The sequence below is a fragment of the Magallana gigas genome, chromosome 3, assembly GCF_963853765.1.
Source record: "Magallana gigas chromosome 3, xbMagGiga1.1, whole genome shotgun sequence".
In the NCBI taxonomy this organism is placed as follows: domain Eukaryota; kingdom Metazoa; phylum Mollusca; class Bivalvia; order Ostreida; family Ostreidae; genus Magallana; species Magallana gigas.
In genome coordinates, this window is record NC_088855.1 from 44185769 (window position 1) to 44207257 (window position 21489).

The 21489-nt window shown below is 32.6% G+C and overlaps 1 protein-coding gene across 3 annotated transcripts in view; it reads left to right on the forward strand.

Annotated features, from left to right (window-relative positions):
• The window catches only part of LOC105320164 (beta-1,3-galactosyltransferase 5), a 38201-nt gene that overhangs the window by 14791 nt on the left and 1921 nt on the right, over positions 1 to 21489 (forward strand). Inside the window, exon 1 of one of the 3 annotated variants that reach the window (XM_034443034.2) lies at positions 11685 to 11841. The exons of 1 other annotated variant lie outside the window; for it this stretch is intronic. The gene's annotated coding sequence lies outside the window, so the exon portion shown is untranslated. Of the gene's footprint in view, positions 1 to 11684; positions 11842 to 21489 lie in introns of those variants that run through there. One more of the 3 variants, XM_034443035.2, reaches the window with a different exon arrangement.

The following is a 21489-nucleotide window of genomic DNA, read 5'->3' on the forward strand; positions in this document are numbered from 1 at the left end:
ATTTTCTGGCGGCCGCCACATAATTATTTGGCGGCCGCCAGATAACACCTGGCTTCCTGATGCGCGCGCATGTTTTAATGGGAGCTTTTTAGGGAGTTGTGGATACACACTAATTAATTAGTTTTATTAATTATTTCTGAAACTTGACATTAAATATCAATTGCAGAGCTTAGGATTTTGAAAAACTGGTTGAGTTGAATGTATAGAAGACTTTGTTGATAGAATCTAGAATGAATTTTATATTACTTTGTGCCTTGTATTATACATGTATGTTGTAAAACATGGTATTTTAGAGTTGATTCTGAACTTTTAAAACTGAACTAAACATCCGTTCAGGAAATCTTAACATTAAAAAACCTTATCTTGAGAGGAATTTTATGTAAACATGTATAAGTAAAGGAACGCACTGCCTTCTATATGTTTTAATTTTGGTATAAGAATTTACCAACGCAGATTAAAGTCAGCTTTATTGACCACGACAGCTAGTACAGGCAATATTATCACGAGAGCAGATCCATCTATGACTTTATAAGGATAAACTAGGATAAGTGTTTACTAGCATTCGTGGCCATAAAAATGAAACTATTTAACTGACTGTGTTGTTAAACTTTTATTCCAAATCACATGAAAGGCAGTACAATAAAAAGACCGCGATCGGCCACAGTCTCTCTGGGTAAATCAAAGTACTGAGAGTACTGAAAGGCGGGGTCTTGAAAGTTTGAATGTGTAATTGTTCACGTTTTCCTCCGGTATGTTCCAAAAATTATGAGTTTGAATTAGTTGTTTCAATCTACATGTAGTATGCTAAAGTTCAGCTTTTTGCAATTGCCTGATACTTTGTCATAATTTTGCTAAATCCCGACCGGGACTGTTCTTCATAGTTGTAGAAAATTGACACAACGGTATGTTATGTAAAATAAGACCCCAAGAAAATTTTTAAAAACTACAACTAACCGGAAAAATCAAAGCAACTATATTTAGGTATATAATTTAAATCGTTATATTTATTTATTTTGTGATCGAAGGGAAAATCTATAAGTTGGACGGTATCTGTTATACAAGGTTTATGGAAACTCCGAAAACTCTCAAACTGTTGAATTACCGAACAAAGTTAACATTTGTATACCGATAACAAACACAGGCTTCTAACGTTAGAAATATTTCTTTTTTACAATAAGATTATTCCAAGTACTATAACAATAACAAAAAATTGTCGCAGTAGCCATTTTGATTTTTTCGACCTTCTATATTGTACCTGTCATGATTTTTTTGGCAGCGATTCATATAAAATTAATAGGTAAAAAATAAATTCGTTCGCCACTTACTACTTTTTTGTGTCAACTCGTGCATCATTTACACGAATCACGATACAACCGATTCTGAAATTTCATTAAAAATCATACTCCAAATGCAGTCATCTGCTTTTCAAATCGATAAAACAAGAAAATTGAGACCAAACGTGAATGAATCACGTCATATTCTTGTAAGCAAAATCTATATAGATTATACATTTTTGGTGACCAATAGATTAATTGATATATACAATCTTATCGATTGAAGAACCAAGTTAAATGTTAATGTTCATGTTGTCCGGCTTAGTTGGAATATACAATCATGTAATTTGTTTTAATGTTATGAGACATTTTCTATACTTTATAACGGGCAAAACCAGTCATATTCATGATTTAAAAGATTTCTTCATCAATATCTTAATGCCTCTCATCAGAAACTCAGCTGATCTTTCTCCCATTGATAAATATCTCGCACCAATATTAGACCTATGAATTCAGAGATAACGCATGGTTGTTGTGTTTTAAATCTTTAATTTATTGTGTGGTAGTACATGTAAATGAATAGGACTTATTTCAATTTTAAGAAGATAATCAAAGTACTGAAGTACTGTCGGGAGTTGATTTTATCGATTATTTTCAATTCTAAAATCAACGTTATGTTATTTTGCATGGCAAGTAGTTTCTAATCTGTATTTGAATTACGCACGTGTATTTAAATTACGCACAGTTTTATAATATGAATTAGTTATGTTTACATGCGAGATAAATTTGTTTACATGCAACTTATAAGTTGCATGTCAACAATTTTTATCTTGCATGTTTACATAACTAAATTGCATGTTGACATAAAGAAGTTGCATGTTAATAAAAGAGGTTGCATGTTGACATCAATAGGTAATATATCTAGCATCTTGGATGTCACATGCTGGCGATATTTGAGATTTTTTATAACTCTTATTTGATTGCAGTTTTCTTGCATGTCAACATAGTTATGTTGCATGTTGACATAACTATCTTGCATGTCAACATATTTATCTTGTATGTCAACAAATTAAGAGAAAACTAACTTGCACACATGGGGCAGAGATATGCCACCATATACTACCGCGCGTTACTCAATTTGTATGCACACACCGCTGCAGTTATGAGAGTGTATACTTTAAAAATCATGATTCAATGCTATAGTAATTATCGTGACCAAGCACCTGTTACCTAGCTTTCTCACCTTTGGCTGTCTTCGACGCTTATTTTTGGTTTACTTTAATGATTTGTTTTCACTGAACATTGTCGTTTATATAGTCTATTATATAAATTTGATAGCACACAGTAGAGAAATTGAACAGACCTAAACTTCAAAGGTCTGGAAATATTTTAAAAGAACTGAAGATTCAAAAATCGTAAAATATCAGCTGTGCGAGTAAACTAGCTTATTCTATACGGGGGGGGGGGGGGGGGGGGGGGGGGACGGGGGACGACAAACATGTTAAATCACATTTGTCTTAAACATACATTGTAAGGAGGAATTTCTACAAAAGTGACCAAGTTTTTACAGTTCTCAATGTACTTGTTCAGATTTATTTACACTCTTAACGAGTACCCGGGTACTCGATCGGAAAAACGTCCAAGTAACCGAGTACTAAAAATTAACCAATTTGTCATCCCTACTAAAAATGGTTGTTTTGATTTTCCCGGTAAGTTGTAGTTTTTCTTGGGGTCTTATTTTACATAATATACCGTTGTGTCAATTTTCTACAATTATGAAGAACAGTCCCGGTCGGGATTTAGCAAAATTATGACAAAGTATCAGGCAATTACAAAAGGCCGAACTTTAGCATACTACATGTAGATTGAAACAACTAATTCAAGCTCATAATTTTTTAAACATAACGGAGGAAAACGTAAACAATTACACATTCAAACTTTCAAGACCCCGCCTTTCAGTACTCTCGGTACTTTGATTTACCCAGAGAGACTGTGGCCGATCGCGGTCTTTTTATTGTACTGCCTTTCATGTGATTTGGAATAAAAGTTTAACAACACAGTCAGTTAAATAGTTTCATTTTTATGGCCACGAATGCTAGTTCACACTTATCCTTGTTTATCCTTATAAAGTCATAGATGGATCTGCTCTCGTGATAATATTGCCTGTACTAGCTGTCGTGGTCAATAAAGCTGACTTTAATCTGCGTTGGTAAATTCTTATACCAAAATTAAAACATATAGAAGGCAGCGCGTTCCTTTACTTATACATGTTTACATAAAATTCCTCTCAAGTTAAGGTTTTTTAATGTTAAGATTTCCTGAACGGGTGTTTACTTCAGTTTTAAAAGTTCAGAATCAACTCTAAAGTACCATGTTTTACAACATACATGTATAATACAAGGCACAAAGTAATATAAAATTCATTCTAGATTCTATCAACAAAGTATTCTATACATTCAACTCAACCAGTTTTTCAAAATCCTAAGCTCTGCAATTGATATTTAATGTCAAGTTTCAGAAATAATTAATAAAACTAATAAATTAGAGTGTATCCACAACTCCCTAAAAAGCTCCCATTAAAACATGCGCACGCATCAGGAAGCCAGGTTTTATCTGGCGGCCGCCAAATAATTATGTGGCGGCCGCCAGATAATTATGTGGCGGCCGCCAGATAATAAGTGGCGGCCGCCAGAAAATTATGTGGCGGCCGCCAGATAATAAGTGGCGGCCGCCAAATAATTATCTGGCGGCCGCCAGATAATTATGTGGCGGCCGCCAGATAATAAGTGGCGGCCGCCAGATAATTATCTGGCGGCCGCCAGATAATTATGTGGCGGCCGCCAGATAATAAGTGGCGGCCGCCAGATAATTATATGGCGGCCGCCAGATAATAAGTGGCGGCCGCCAGAAAATTATATGGCGGCCGCCAGAAAATTATGTGGCGGCCGCCAGATAATAAGTGGCGGCCGCCAAATAATTATCTGGCGGCCGCCAGATAAAATATTTTTCATACGTGGCACCAACGGGCTTCCGTATAATTGTGGATTATTGTCGCAATAAAAACTAAGATTTGTTACCAGAATATATTATTTTTTGTTGATGATTTGAAAAACTAATGTTTTGCATAAAAATTTCTGAACACAAAATGCACATAACCTACTTCTTGCAGTGGATGTATGGAAAAGGGCGATTGGAATGCGTGCGCATGATTTATATACACGAATGGGAAGTAATTAGTTATTAAAGGGGAGGTAATCAATTTGTTAATAAGGAAAAGGAAAATCTAAAGTTGCATTCCTTCGATAACAGCATCGTATTCCTATATACACACGGCATAGATGCATAGTTATTTTTAACGACCATGGTATGTTTGATGATTCGCATGTGCTAAACGGTGGGGCCGAGGTGAAAAAATTTCATAGGCATAGAAGCAAAATACTGTCCCCTACATTATAAGTTATTACAATTTGTATTGTTTCAAACTTAAGTTTTGTGAAAAATTTAAGTCATATTTTGATGCTTCGTGGCTCTAGCTCTTTGTTGCACTCTTTTAAAAAAAAATTACTTAATAACTTGAAAACATTAACAGTTTTAAGGACAAATTCGGGTCGATATGCCCGTTTCACAAAGCATACATAGGAAATCTTTGTTAAACGAGCTTCAGCAGATAATGCGTTAAATGCATCAGTCAAAGAAAAACCTCATTCGACAATCATTATAAACCTCAGTCTCATTAATACAACGGTATGTGCAAACAAATTGAGTAAACGTGCGCTACTCAATTTGTTTACACATACCGTTACAGTTTTAAGACTACATCTTTTTAAAAATATGATTCATTGCTTCTTTTAGTGCATGCTTGTTACGTTTTAACACTTCGATTTCCGTCTTGTCTGCACATATAATTTAAATTTCGAAATCCCATTATAAACCGTAATTATAAGGGGTGAAGTTAAAAGGATAAGGAAGCATGAGAGGATCAAACACGGTCGGGGGCTTTACAATATATTTGATCATCCCCGACCGTATTTGATCACCTCATAATATTCAAGAAATGTTTCCTTACTACTTTTATTTATAAAGTTTTTAGCAACTGTACGATTTAATTAATATTTAAAAAGTATTTGAGGAAATGTAGAAGACTACTCGACTTTGACCCGTGCGTGCACGGGTTGACATTGCATATGATATCGGACATTTACGAACCAGATACATCGACACACCGTATTGTTTGACATTTACATAACTAAGCTCTAAGCCTACAACTCACTACACTCTGCTTAGTTAGAATATTTGTGTCTCGCGTCAGGTCTTCGCTACAGTTAAAATACCTCCCATATACCCGTAATGTAGCAAAAAATTGCAAAATCGCTCCGAAATGATTTTAGAGAACATTAATGAAGATGCATTGAAAATAAGAGTCAAATTATTCATAACAAACCATTTTGAGGCTGTAAACACCTTTCATCTAAAAATTTAATTCGTGTTAATAAAGAATTCAACACTTTTCACCAACTTGTTTTACTCGCTTCAAATTTACACACCGTGTTGACATTTGAAACTCTCGGGATTTTTCAAATTTTAAAAATGCACTGAGCTCCTGTATTTTCTTAATGAAACTCTTCACGTATTTGTATTATCGTTTCTGAGTTTATCCATGCAAATGGGATATTGTGGAAACATACACCAAAGAGCCTCCCGTGATTTAGCGTGAATGTAATATGTAATGCGCAAGATTGTAAAATCCAAAAAATCCAGATGATTTCCGGATTTTTAAAAGGAATTTTCGTTTATCATTAATTAGTGAATCTACTCTTCCGATTTCTCGGTATTAAAGCCAAAAAGTTCGAGTCTTTTATTTTAATATAGTAGTGTAGATACATGATACAAGATTTATATAGTGTTATTATAGACAAAGACAGTAGAAAATGGAAATATATTAATATTACAGCAGCCAAACCCGTGAATGTTGATTTTTTACAAATGTATTGATACAGCGTTTAAAGCTTTCAACATTTGCGACGTCATTACATTTATTTAACTTATGATAGCCCGACCGTCCGTGTTACGCTGTTTAGAACACCCAAGCGTTTACAAAAGTGAGCGTTTTGACCTTCAAATTAATAATTAAAAGCAACTTGCAAATGAAAATACAAAACACAGTTTTGGCAACCTTAAACAAAGTTAACTAACAACCGTCTTTAAGAATTGCACTCACCCAAATTATAAATGTTACATGACTTTGAGGGCGAAATAACAGGCACTTGCTTCACAGTATACGGACAAAAGTTTGGTATTATTGACCCGAAAGTCATGTAATAACATTTTTCTATATTCGGTTAAATTATCCACGGCTTTTGAAATCATATGCGGTTTTCCTGACAGTTTAAAAAATTCTAAATTTTGCATAGAATATCAATCCTCACTTCATAAATATGCAGAATAATTGCATGCGAGGGGGATATAAATGTAATTGCATGCGAGGGGGATATACATGTATATGTTTCAAGAGGGCTTCCAAAGTATCAAACCGTAATTGCTATATAATTCTATTTAGGGGAAAAAATAAAAATGGAAATATTTTCTCCGTGTAAAATAGAATTTTAACATGAACATGTAGATGGCAGTGCTCCTTGATACGTTACTCGTTATCTAACATCAAAAGGAGCACACGCTACGGGCATATTTTTCCTACTTTCTTGCTGCGAACACGCCAACCTCCAAAACCACAACAAGATGTCAAAAGGATTTAAAAAAAAAGTTCTAAAAAAATTAGATATCCCTCTCCCTGTCATTTATCAAAGAACAGATAGAAAGAAGATGGAAGAAGGCGGGTAAAATATCTATATTAGTACATATAAGATAGAATATTAAGAAATCATTATGCTCAATACTTGAAATATGCTGAATATGCGTATCAAAACCTCCAAATAGTGTCTTTTTTAGAGCTTAAATGCCTTATAATGTGGGTCTGTGTTCCATATTTATGTCATAGTCTAAATAAGGTCTAATGGAAAACAAAGCGATTTCAATCAACGAAAACGTGGAGTAATGACCCACTGTACATTATTAAAGATATCATTTGTCAAAACTGATATTTACACGAAGGTAGAAATTGTGCCTTTGCAGGCTCTAATATAAAGCTATCAAATACATTGTAGATTTCAATGAAACAAAATTAAGATGAAATTGTAATTTACGATCAAATCAATTGGCATTTGCGCTATCGTATTCTCCCATCTTTCTAATTTTCCTAATTTTTTAAAAATCTGTTTAATATACAGAACATCCAAATTTATTGGTCGATTACCAGTGTGATATATTTACTTATAACTGTTTCCAAGAGGACAAACATTTTCCTGCGGGATTCAGCATGTTATGGGCCATTGGGATAATATTATCACGTGATGTAAACGAGAATGTTAAATAACGGTATTCAAAATCCATATGCTAGAAGTCGATAATTTCAGGTGAAATGTAAAAAAGGCAATGGCAGCCTATATAAAAAATAACCATGAAAAGCTTCTTCTCCTTCAAATGTACATGTATAACCCTTTCATTCTGCTTAGGAAGGAGAAATTTAAAGGCAGACCAAATATAAATAATAACAAGTTATAATATCCTTTTAAGGTGGTACTGGACACCTCCATGTGGTTAAGTACTTCCTATAGAAATAAACAATAAAATAAATTATAATTATATGTTTTTCTTTCCCAAATTTGTTATCAAACAGTGTAGCGCAATGGCTTGAAAAAAAATTTTAAATTCACTTTTGGTCAAATTTTGTAAAATTTGAAAATTCTAAACCGATAAAAGTATTTCTATTAAAATGTCCTTTTATCCACAATAATATAGACAGGTGTCCCATACAACCTTAATTAAAAACAAACTTGAACTTTATTTTTTTTTTTAGAAATCTTTGTAGCGTTTGTGTGCTAAAATTTGCTGGGGCGACATCAATTGTATTCAGGTTATAGATTTCTTCCAATACAATTACAAACTCCTTTCATGAGTTTAAAGGTCTAGTTTTGAATTTAAAGCACTTGTGTGAAAAGTTATTTTACTTTGTATGGGAAAATTGATTGAAATTAACGCTATAGGGGTTTGGAAGTAAACTTTTCCGCCAGACAGAACGTTGTCAATAGCAACACGAAACTTGCCTATCTAAGGCAGACGGCAATTCACTAAAACCTTGCGTTTATTGTTCTCAGACTTGTTCTGAAAATCTTTTAACCTTTCAAAATATTTGAATATCCCACTAAGATTTAAGTGGAAATAAATCGAAATAGTTTTAGTGTTGTTTACACTATAGTTCATATTCTATCCCCACACACACATTTTTGATAGACAAAGGTCGTTGCGAAGGCAATGGCGGAGTGGTTCTTTTTTTAAGTAATCAATAAACGGAAGTTGAAGACTAGTATTATGTCAATTAAAAAGACAATCAGTTACGTAAATTACACATAAAAAATAAAGGTCTATGCATTCAATTTTGAATCTGAACATTCACAATTTCTATTTACTGACGTTAATGGTGTTAATTGAACACAGTTCCCATGGATTAAGATGTACAATTATGCCAATGAAAACAAGGGTATACGGATCGAGAGGATGCCTTTTCAACCCTTTGATTTGTTGGTTGTGATGTACTTATTATTTAAATAATAGTACATTCTGTTCATCGTGAAAATAATAAAGAGTTTAATTCCCGAGGCCATCAGATATGTTATGAAAATTTCAAAAGATTATTCAATAATAAAAATCGAAGATAAATCTTGAGAAAATTTTAAGACCACCCTAACTCAGAAGTGTTTAATATTTAAAACCCGGTTCATTACCACATTCGAATAACTGTTTACTTGTAATGATTTTAAAATCTTAAGCTACTGAAGTGTTTAAGATTTACAAACTTTTAAGATATTTTTTTTAGAATGATAACAGTGAAAAGCAATTATTTCATAAGTTGTTACCAAAACCAGCCTTTGTTACATTCAGCCACCTTGCTTAGTTCAGATGAAATTTGCGTGTTGCCAAACTTCTTGCCTTTGAGACTGTCATAACAGGTTTTCACTCAGCTCACCTTGGAATATTCTTTTCCTTAAAGCAATATGAGCTGGGTTTTTTTTGGGGAATTTTATTCTGCTGAAAAAACCTGCTAGTATGCTAAGTCTGCACGTAACTTAACTTTCATGATAAATAAGATTTGAACAAAATCATTAATTTTTGTCAGAAGAAAGATTTCTCTTTTAAAGAATATAAAGTAGTTCAATTTTTGTTCAAGACGACAATACTTCAGTTTGCTTCAATTATGGCTTCTTAACGGCTTTTCAAACATAAATAAGGCTAACAAAGATTAAAAAACCATGATATTTATTGTCATTATAGTAAAAAATAACATTTTTGAAGAAGAAAAATTTCGGCATGAAAATTGCAGCTCATATTGCTTTAAAACATTGATATAAAACCAAAGATTCATAAAGTCTCACAGTGAGTTTATTACTTTAAAAACGCAATTGTCAAAAAGATGACAATTTGCCTTCGGTTTTATTTGGTGAATTTTAACATTGAAGCGTGTATAAAGACAAATTCAAAATGTTTAATTTGTTTGTTTAAAATACGTTAATTTGAAAATACAATAATGATAACTATCCGACGAAAATAAAAACTGATTCCGTAATTACATGGAAAATAAATTACGATATTAAAATTCAACATATATTTTGTATGTAAATTGTGTGAAAGCTGAATCATAACACGGATTGTTGGAAGGGGGGTCATGCACTTCAGGAGTGACATCAAAGGCGGGAGTTTTCGCTTTTGCAGTGGTTATTCAGATAGTTCTTGCCTACATAATAATTCCGGGATTTGAGATATTAATCGCGTTTTTTAAAAGCAGCGAGGATAATCACATAAGGATGAAGACGCATATCTGTAGCAGAATATGTCCTGTGGAGCTTGTTTAACAATCCTTATACTCTGTCCCAAGATATTTTGGATTCACATTTGGCCTAATTGTTTGATATTTATAAATTTAATACCTCAGGATTCAAACGATGTTCATTCAAAAGTATGAAAAATTTCCAAGATTTCTCAGTCAAAACGCCCCTGTTAGCTTATCAGGTTTTAATACAATGCTAAAAAATGTGATGTCTACGGAGATTTTGTATTGCAGCAAGCCCGGATGATAACGTTGAAATATTGCGCGATGTATTCCGAGTGTATTCCGAATGGAGAAAAGATGTAAACATTCCCCATTATAAATCTCCGTAAGGAATCTGTTTTCGTTCCTGTGAATTTTTCCGATGATAATGTGTCAATGAAATTATCTTGAAAAATATCCCTTTCAACTATTTCAAATGCACTTCTTTCACTGGTAAGTGTATTTTTATTAAAAATCGTCCAAATGTGCAGCATAAATATCTTGGGACAGACTATAAGTGTCAATTGTTAAATAAGTTTGTCAGAAATTTAATGAAAAACAAGCCGTATAATTAATCTAACAATAGGCACGAATTTGAAAATAGGATGTAATTAGATTGAGCAACCAAAGAATGGCATGAACAAATTATGCAAAATATTATTTCAACACTATTTCATTTCAACATTCGTGTGACTAAAGGTTTTTTTTAACATTCATATAAATTGACTTAGTTACAAAAACAATGAACTAAAAAGAATAATTAATTAGATAGTGAACATTTACATTCTATTTTGATACTATAAGAAATATAAACAGAGTTTTGCTAAAGGGTATAAAAACTGTCACAATTACCAACTTTTCATAACATACTTGTAAAAAAATTGCATTGAGAGGGTGTGCTGTTCCTTTTGTGTTGTATTGGTTTTTTACCATTATCGTACGGAGCTTTTACCTAAATGATGGATTTTGTTTCGAAAACACTTAACATTTACACTACAAACAAAATCAAAAATAAAATCAATCAGGAAATGTGCGCACAGAAAGCTAGAACAAAAAAATATTTTTTTATGTTTTCGTTTTACATACACATGAATAATTAAAGAACATCCTAAGACATGTCTTAATTCGTAAGATTTGACTTTTTACATGTATTATACATTCTTTATGAGCATGCCTCGGCTCAGCTGTGTCATTTGGATCATGTTCGGATATATTCTATGCATGAATCTATATAAGCACGGACAACAGATAAACAAAAAGGATTAAATGTGGGTAAAGGTCATCGCCAAATAAATATTCCTACTTAACAAGTTTAAAAGCTGGGGTTGAGAATTTAAGCCAAAATTTTGACAGAAAGACAGATAGAACAAAAACATAAGGCCCTGATCTTCGAATAAAAGTAATTACCATTTTTTAAGAGAGAAAAATAAAGTTTGTTTTGGGGTCCTTATAACCGATGTTTGAATTTGAAACAGTTTATGTTTACATTGCACATAGTTCACGTATCCGTTTGATTTAATTGTTGGGGTTTTAAGCGTCGAACCGACGTTGTCTTTGTTCAGTCAGTACGCTCGTGTTGTGAGGCCAAGTAACTAAGAGTAGAACAGTGCGGATTGTTTTGTGATATAATTTTCATTCTAAATGTAGGTATGTATATTATATATGCCAGACATCTCCCATGGAATTAATTTTTATTGTACTTTTAAGGTAGTTATAATTGTTTGCTTATAGATTTTGAAATATGAATTTGAATATTTGTAAATGTGATTTGTTAAGAATTGTAAGAAAAGCATTGTTTTTTTTTTCATTATGAGAGCATTAGTTATGCATTTAAGTGTTGACTGAGATACTTGATCAATTTGGGCGAAAAATATGACAAATGCAAACACAAGGTCTGCGCAAACATAACTCTTTCGATGTAACGATTTGCATGTATTCCTTTCAACTTTTAATTAGATATCAACAGAAAGAGAACAAAATGAATGGTATTTTCGATCTACATGTACACAGGACCAAAGACAAATACATTTTTGACTAACGACTGTTTAACCAATAAATAATGGTTGTTACGTGGCTGAACAAGGGCCCGCTGAGCGCGCGCGAGGCATGTGTTCCCATTTTGCACATACATTGTATTTTATAATTGGGTATAGAACAAAAATTATGTCACACGCTCTTTGTTTCATATAACTTATTAGAGTTTGACTCGTAGGGACTGTCAGAAATTCTTATGGTATCGCCGCTTTAGTGTACTGCGGGCCATGCATTTTCTGGTATTTCATATCAGTAGCTATACTGACACAAACCAATATGGCTAAAATAATATTTTTAATATGAATTAGATTTACATGTACCCCATAGTAAAGAGGGTTGAATATTCATTTACATGTATTAGGTTTACATTTGAGAGGTTTTATGAAAAAAAAAAAATCTTTACAGATCTTAAAGCGTATAACATTGCCGATTTATCATCATACAGTTACAGCATAAATAAAAATATTTTATTATAGCTTAAAAAAATATAAATATAGAAGATATGTATTTTTTTCAATTCCCTTCCCAGGAACTGAGATACAGACTATAGCACAGTTTTTCGATACCCAAATTTCAAATGTGTGCAAAACGGGAACAAACCGCCCGAGGCAACCGTGTAAAGATTTGTCGCATGGTCTTTGTTTCCTAATTATAAATGATCAAACGTATTAGGGTTTGATTGGTAGGGACTGTCCGTAGTAGAACAATTCAATTTCAACTGTCTTTATTGCGTAAGACATGCATCCTATTGCATATGAAATGTATTTAACAGAATATACACAGCACAGTGCAGGGATCTAGTAACAACCCGGTAATAGCAGTAATTAATAAGTAGTGCAGTAATAATATTAGAAAATGCACAGTACATCAATTTCATTAAACAAGTGTTGAATAGTATATAAATCATTATGTAGTTTGAAGGCATGGTGCAAGAAATTCCCTAAGTTACAGTTCTTTAAAATTGTTTACACATAATAGCTGTATAAATTAATATATTGATAGCTTTTCCCAATGGTATTTTTCAATATATTTGACTCGTAATTACTAATAGAATGGACATAGTAAGACAACGTGATGTTCATCCTCAATTTCGGAATTACAAAATCCACATATTCTGATATAACGCAAAATATTTCTTATGCGTCCACTTTCTGTGGGTAAATTAAAAATCCGAAAATAGCGTTCAATCTTCAACGGCAGCCTACCGGTTTCAAAGTACACCATAGACGTATAAAAATTTGTATTTTTCCTAACACATTTAACATTTTTTACGAATTATGAATGTATTTTCTCAAACGCATAATTTCACTGTTATGAGATAAATTCACTCTGGACAAAGTTTTAAGATGATAGCAAAAATGGTATGAAAAGGGGGGGGGGGGGTGTTCCTAGACATTGCTGAAATAAATGTTTATAACACACTCGAAAGAAACAAAAACAAAAAAACACCTGGTGGAGGATTCCTACCTTGGACAGGTGGGCCTGTGTATATCCTATGAAAATGATTTTTTAAGTCGACCTGAGGTTAAATACACAATATGTCCAATAATTAATGAATTAACACTTAACAAAATTAATTCAAAATTCAAAAGACCCGTGTCTGCGTTAGTGATATACAACGAGCTATTCATTAGATTGGAACTATGCGACACGTTTATTTATTGCGATAAAAGCATTATGCTCAGGTATCTTTTTTTTTTCATTCTGAATTTCTTTTGTTTTTCTACATTCACATGTACCATAATGCCAAACTTCTCATTACTGTCCTGCAAATGAATTAAAATCGATTGACTATGTGTATGTCAGGTAATCTTTTGTATGCACATCCCGTGTAAATTATACCTATACTTTTGAATTGTTAAATCTTATTTTGGTTTATGTACACAACATAAACATTAAAGTATAATGAATTATAATTCTGGACAAGTAAAACAGTTTTAGTTTGATATAATTTCTCGAAATTTGAATACTTGAAGGGATTTTTTGTGAACATGTTTAAATGCCTTTCAGCGAATTATATGTGTGGATTGCTTAAACTTTACAACAAGATAAATATTTGACCATAATATTATCACATTGAAAGTGAGGGTAGTTTTCAAACAAACCAATGTTCCGTAGGTCGTTTCAAACGATGGCAAATATTTACACAAAGGGTTAAAAATCGTACTGAAAATGTCCTAGATGTCAGTCTCACGAAAAAGGAGCTATTTTCCAATCATTTTAAACTAAAAAGAAAAAAATCGATGGTGGACAACAGATCACGTGTTTCAATTATAGATCCTTTAATTAATGTTTACTTTCAATTGGTGAATGGTATACGTACAAAGCGCGACTATATGGCAGGTATTGTAATCCCTCAGTCAGCTGGGGCCCGTTTCTCAAAAAGGCCTACGTCCAGGCGTAAGCTTAGTCCGGACTAAATCAGGGACTATACCTCAAAACCAGACTAAGTTGCGTTTCACAAAAAGGCGTAAACTTAGTCGGGACTAAATTTGAGTTTAAATCTACGCCTGCTAATGGGTAGGCGTAAGTTCTTAGTCTGTGCAAAAAAATGGCGAGTGTTTTGTTTCTAAGGCATAATATACAGATAATTTTATTTTTTGGTTTGTTTTATGTGTTATTTGTACATGTGCATATAACTTTAAGAAATACCTATTATTCGATAACTGTCTCTATTTCTAAAAAAAAATAAGATTAAATCAATTTGATAAATAATGGGCTCACCTTATTAAACGTATGTAATATACATTACCACTCGTAATGAAATTTACCTAAAGTGTGAAGAATGGGTTTACCCCAATAAATGATATAAACACAATTATTCAAAAAATGCTTTATTTCTAAATTAAACATTTATTCCCCAAGAAGATAGATGTATATAAGTACGAATAGATTATTGATTTTTTTTTATCAATTCTCAGTAAGCATGAACTAGAATTTAATGTTTCTAATCAAATTTGAACCTGTGAAACGAAACTGATTTCAAAATTATGAATAGGAGCAACTCAAAACGTTTACATTTGTAATTTGTCCTTGTGTGTGGTTGTTTGTTCTTTACATATACATGTATTACTGAAAACTTTACAACACGTATGCATTATCTTTTTCATTTTTTTTTTTGCTCCTAGTATCTTTACAAAACCGTATGAAAGCTACATGTATTTTGGAATGTTATTAACTCGCATTTAGATACAATCAATTTTTGTTTGTTAAAATATTACTTAAAAATATGTTTTAGAAGCGTGCAGAGTGTGCATCAATTTTAGATCTGTTGACAAGCGTTTGTCAAGGTTATCGATTATTATTAAATTTCACATGCACACCTTGAATTTTTGGAAATCAAATTCATTAATCTTATTAATTCTAGGATGAAGTGATCAATTGCGTTCATATTTAACATCGATCGTAATTCTTTTTTAAAAAAATATGGGGCACATGTACTATCAATGATATCCGTGCATATTCATATGCATTGTTTATTTGTACTCATTTAATTGAATTGATCTTTCATTACTTGAATTCATGATAGTTTTGTTTCATCACATTTAAGATGTACGTATATCAAGGGATTTTTCTTTATTTCGAAGTTGTCGACTTGCAATACAAAAGCGTTGTTTTAGCAGTTTTACAACAGTGTGCATTATCTACAAATTTAACTAGCTTGCATTTGTCATACTTATTATATAAACAATTGTATACACCCAATCCCAATAACCTAAAGCAGACAGGGAAAAAAGTAAAACTCACATGCACTTATTAAAACCGCAAAGATGCCAAATGTCTTATCAGGAAGGGAAATGGGGATTTTTTAGATAAGGCATCTAAAAAAATTCCCTATCCCCTTCCGGATAAGACATTTTGCATTTTCCATTAAACTTGTGAAAACCTTTTATTTATAAAACTTTCTTTAAAAAGGAAGAAAGTAAAACTCACATGCACTTGTTAAAATCGCAAAGATGCAAAATGTCTTATCCGGAAGGGGATAGGGGAATTTTTAGATGCCTTTTCCATTAAACTTGTAAAAGCCTTTTATTTTTAAAACTTTCTTTAAATAGGAAAGGTGTTCTTAGATAAGTGCTTTTATATCTTTATTTTAATCAAGATACTTTAGATGCCTTTTCCATTAAACTTGTAAAAGCCTTTTATTTTTAAAACTTTCTTTAAATAGGAAGGGTGTTCTTAGATAAGTGCTTTTATATCTTTATTTTAATCAAGATACTGTATACAGGGTTATATTTCCGTCCTTCTACACTTACAAACAGTTTCACTCGGTCGTGACTTCGCCAAGTCACAGCTGTTACCTAAGTTACTTAATATTAGATATTGAAAATCAACATAAATTTGCCCGCTGACAACGAGGGTGAAATGATTGAAAATGAAACAGGGCGAATTATTCCCTGTTTATGGATGGTGTATATTACTTTCACCCCCCCCCCCCCAAAAAAAATCGATCGATTTAAACCCAAAACAGGAAAGGGAGTTGGGGAGACCCCGGCCTCAAATGTTGATAATTCCTGTCTTGTTAATTGTTGATATTAATATCTTTCAAAACTATTATCATTTGAATCGCAGAAAATCAAGAATCGTTTCCATGTCATTGTCTACATTCTTTCAATATTGGAACAGAAGATGGACAAGGTTCATGTAATATTATTTATACAGTAGATATTTTCGATTTCAGTTGGTTGCTGTTATACTCATGGTCATATTATTTTCTATAAATGATATAGTGAATTGATAAAAAAGAATCAAGCCTTATCCCAGCATCTGAAAATATCTAAAGATCTGCAGTGTCTATGAAACATACTTCTCATTCTGCAGACGTATTGGGGCATATCCACTGTACCTTGTCCATGTATTCTATAAATATTTGAAGTTTACACGAACATTGAAGTTAATTTCTATGTATTGTTTCGTTCAATCAATATGTAAGATTCTGCCTCAATATCATCTACAATGCATTTAATTGTCACATATTTGGTTTCTGAAACCTCTTGTACTACAAGTACTATGAATTGGAAAATTGATCCACCACATATAACCATAGCCTCAAAGCAAAACAAAATACGATATGCGCATGCTTAGTACTCAGCGGAGATGTCTAAGTTTTTCGACATTTAAACCCTAACTTACGCCTTTTTCAGAAACGCAACTTAGACCCAACTAAATATTGGCGTAACTTTGTTAGTCGGACTATCTTCAGCCCAGATTTACGCCTTTTTGAGAAACGGGCCCCTGTTCAGATCAACAAAAGGCCTAGTATTTGGTTGTTGGTTGTTTTTTTTTTGGGGGGGGGGGGGTTGTAGTTTTTTTTTTTTTAAAGCTCAGACATTTAACATGTTTTTTGATTTCCGACTGTAAACATTTCCAATAACTCTTGAAACACAGGGTTAATATTATATCCAAATACCAATCCATTCTATTATATTTTGTACAATAGGGAAGCCGTAACTTAAATATATAATAAGTTTTAACGTTTAAGTATATATTCAAAATAGTGTTTCAGATTAAATTACAACGTACGGATTTATTAATGTTGTAAAATTAAAACTTGAATTGACCAGAGTCACATGTCTTCAGGATCTTTTATAAGTGCATATAATCTAACAACTTGTAAACTCTGTTAGTTGACCACAAACTTACATGTATGTACAAGTTCCGACTGGAAATTCAAGTACCCGGAACTATTATCTTTCAAAGACAAAGATCTAAATCATTTCTAAAATTTGTGTAAAGATCGTTTTTAATTGATATGGGTTTTAATAAAGTAAAGAATATTCATATTATAAAGAATAAAACATTTCTGACCTTTATCTTGAATGTTACATGTACATATAGTAATGGATGACCAATCTATAGAATATGATTAATATGCATAAAGGATTGACTTACTGTCATATACCCTTCTAAATTTTATGTACATCAAAACAAATCATTCTACTGCGCTTATTTCCCACAAAGGACAAGAGCGTACAAGGCCTGACAAATCCCCCCGTACCCGGTATTTTGAAATGGCTTATGAACATATAAAAAAAACTTTACGTTTGAAACTGTGTATGTTTAATATAAAACTGCATTCTTTGACAAATAAATAATATACAATAATACATATACTTGGTACGTATCTCCTTTGTTTAATTGGATGCTTTCTAAGCATTACAGCATGATCTCATATTTGTGCTAGCTCTATTTTTATCCGACATTGTATGTACAAAACATGAATATTACGTAATTGTTGTCATAATTTAATTAGTATTAGATATTTTTCTCATAATCAATAAAAAAGCAAAACACGTTTTACTTAAAGGCAAATGAATTAAAAATAAAACGCCGTCTATAAGATTAGAACACCCTCTCCATGGAGAAGGATGGACTACGAGCCTCCGCCTATCACAGTGAGCTACGTTGACACTTTAGAGTACGGGTGAATAAATCTAACTCCTTGACAATAATTCATAAAGTAAAACGTTTTTGGTGAAAATCACAAGTTTGACCCATTATGGGTCTAGATTTCATATTAATAAATCAATAATATAAATCAAAATAAACTTATTCTTTAAATAAAAGTATTTTTAGGATGGAGTCAGGATCCATTCATACCTGATTTTGCAATTAAGAACAAGATTTAGGCAAAAAACGATGTGCAGCTTAATTTGAAAATCAATACCTGTCGTATTTATAGAATGAAAGCACAATATTGACTTCCATCGTAAAAATTTTAATGAAAACGATGCATACAAGTCAAAAATTAATTTTCTAACTTGAATTGAAATTCTTTCGTCTTCATTGCTCCGAGTGGGGGATATGCAACGCCTTGTACGCCCCTGTTCTTACTGAATGGGACTTTTAAGAAGTTCAAATGCGTTCTTAACGTATAAGTTATTTTCAAAACAACAATGAAGTAATTTACAAAGTAAATATTACGCTGTGCTGCCATCGCAATATTACGCAACGGGGATATACAAATAAAGAGAACCCCTATACAAAGGAAGAGATGCGAAATTCTTAAATTCCTTTCACACGGGCAAAGGTATTTGGACGGGTTTTTTTTTGCAATTATCAATGATCGTATACTTCTTATCAGAAAAGTCATTTGATTAATTTTCAAATTAAAAACATGTAAATGTTTTTGGTGATTTAATATCTTTCTATCTTGTACACCTTGAACATTTTTTTTTCATAAAACAATTGCCGAATACAAACATGGCTCAAATCATAGATATAATTATTTCGACCAAAATGAAAATGCGAATATGGGGAAAAATACAATTAACAGCGGTTGAATTGAAAAAAATACATGAAAATATTCAACGGACGTCTACTAAGCATAAAAACAATTTATGTACAATAAATGGTTAACATGTATGTATGTTGCCAGTTGGTTAATGTGGGGATTTCCCCCATTTAGTAATATTTTTATCTGGCAATTTGCATACATTGCGACTGCGCATGCGCACTTCTTCCTGAACTTCAGTCATAGAGAAAACTTGTTGTCTGCCACCACCCACCCCTCCTCCATCTTGATCTAGTCAGTTTAGTGTTTTTATTGTTGCCTTCTCGTACCAACACATTAACATCCTTCTTAACTAAATTTTACATAATTGTATATATAACTGGAACATTTGTACGGAGTTAACGCCCCCTTTTCTCCAGATATGCAATATTCTTGAGACTCATATAATTTTGGCTAGATTTTTTTTAGGTCAATTATGCCGAAATTGTATTCTAGTCTTTCGATACAACTTATTGTTGCTCTCAATCACATACCTCAAGAGCCCTCATATGATAATGTTATCGTGTTCAAATCAGTTTTTATAATTTAAGTAACACAAACTGTACAATTATTTCTTATTTCATTTGAATATTCTTACAAAAACGATATTAATTCGATAAAACTTCATATTAACCAAGAAAAATGGCGTCAATGGATTTCTTTAGCTTCTTTTGTAAACGTTATAAAGTAATCAAACCATGTAAAAAACAAATGAAAATGCTTTGCTGAACTTGTTTACGTTCTTGCGTCACAACAATAATGGTGAAGGACAGACAGACGGAGAGAAAGACGGTGTAATTCCAATATGGCTATCGTATTTTAACACGGGGCCTTTGTCAACAACATGTGTAAACTCATGACAATATAAACATCATAATCTAAAGTCGTTTCAATATATCTGGTAATAAATATTTTTTATTGCGTATTTTAAGGAGTGGGGTATAGCTGATGACACCACTTGAGAGGGGGGGGGGGGTTAGGGGGTGGCATACAGTTCTCTTTGTTTATTCTAAACATGCACCCATTTTCCTGATAGTTGCCAAGTTTAATGGATGTTTACTAAATGATCATATTTTTTTTATTAAGAGACCCACCCTAACACCAGGCCCTTGGCCTTTATACCAGGAGTTTAATAATTTTGATTTCAGTTTCCAGACTCATTCCAACTAAACACTTATTTTGCTAGTTTTATGCGCCCAGTTATAGAGCAGGTGTTTAATAAATAAATACATTGTACGTGTTTATTGCTGAAATTACCATAGAAACCCATCCTAACTCCAAAAACACATGACCCAGGGTCAATGAATTCCACTGATTTGGTATAAGATTTCATGCTTATGCAAGCCATGCATATAAAATTTCTTTGTCTGACAGATGTAATTTAGTTAGAAGAAGATTTGTTGTGAAAGATGCATATTAATTATTTGAGCAATAGTGGCCCACTTTACAGCAAAACTCCTGACCCTGGGTACTTGAATTTCACGTTTTTCATATAGGCCTCGTTTAATACCCATCAAAACCATGTACTAGATTCTCTGAATGGGAGAAACGTGTTACAATTAAATACCTTTTGTTAAGACTGACCCAGAAGTTAAAGGGACTTGGCCACGATTTGAGATCAAAACTTTTATTTTTATTAGCCGGGCTCTCCTGGCTATAGGCAGGCAAATCGCCAATGTTACTATAAATAGCACAACTTCAAAAGTAAACAAAAAACCTAACAGCGTCAAGGTAAAGCTTCCGCTATATCAAATAGTTACACAAAGAGCCACGTTTTGTCAAAAGTGTTGGCATTTTGTTTCTTTTTTTAAATTTCGAATGAATTGTCTATCTTTTTTAGTTTTCTTATTAATAACGTGTTTTTAAAACATTACTATGCATTTTGGACACATACAATGCGCATGAATTTCCATGAACTACTTTGCTGCGCAATGAAGAAATGGGGATTGAATATATAATGCTTGTTGCAAAATTCAAGGCAGCAACTG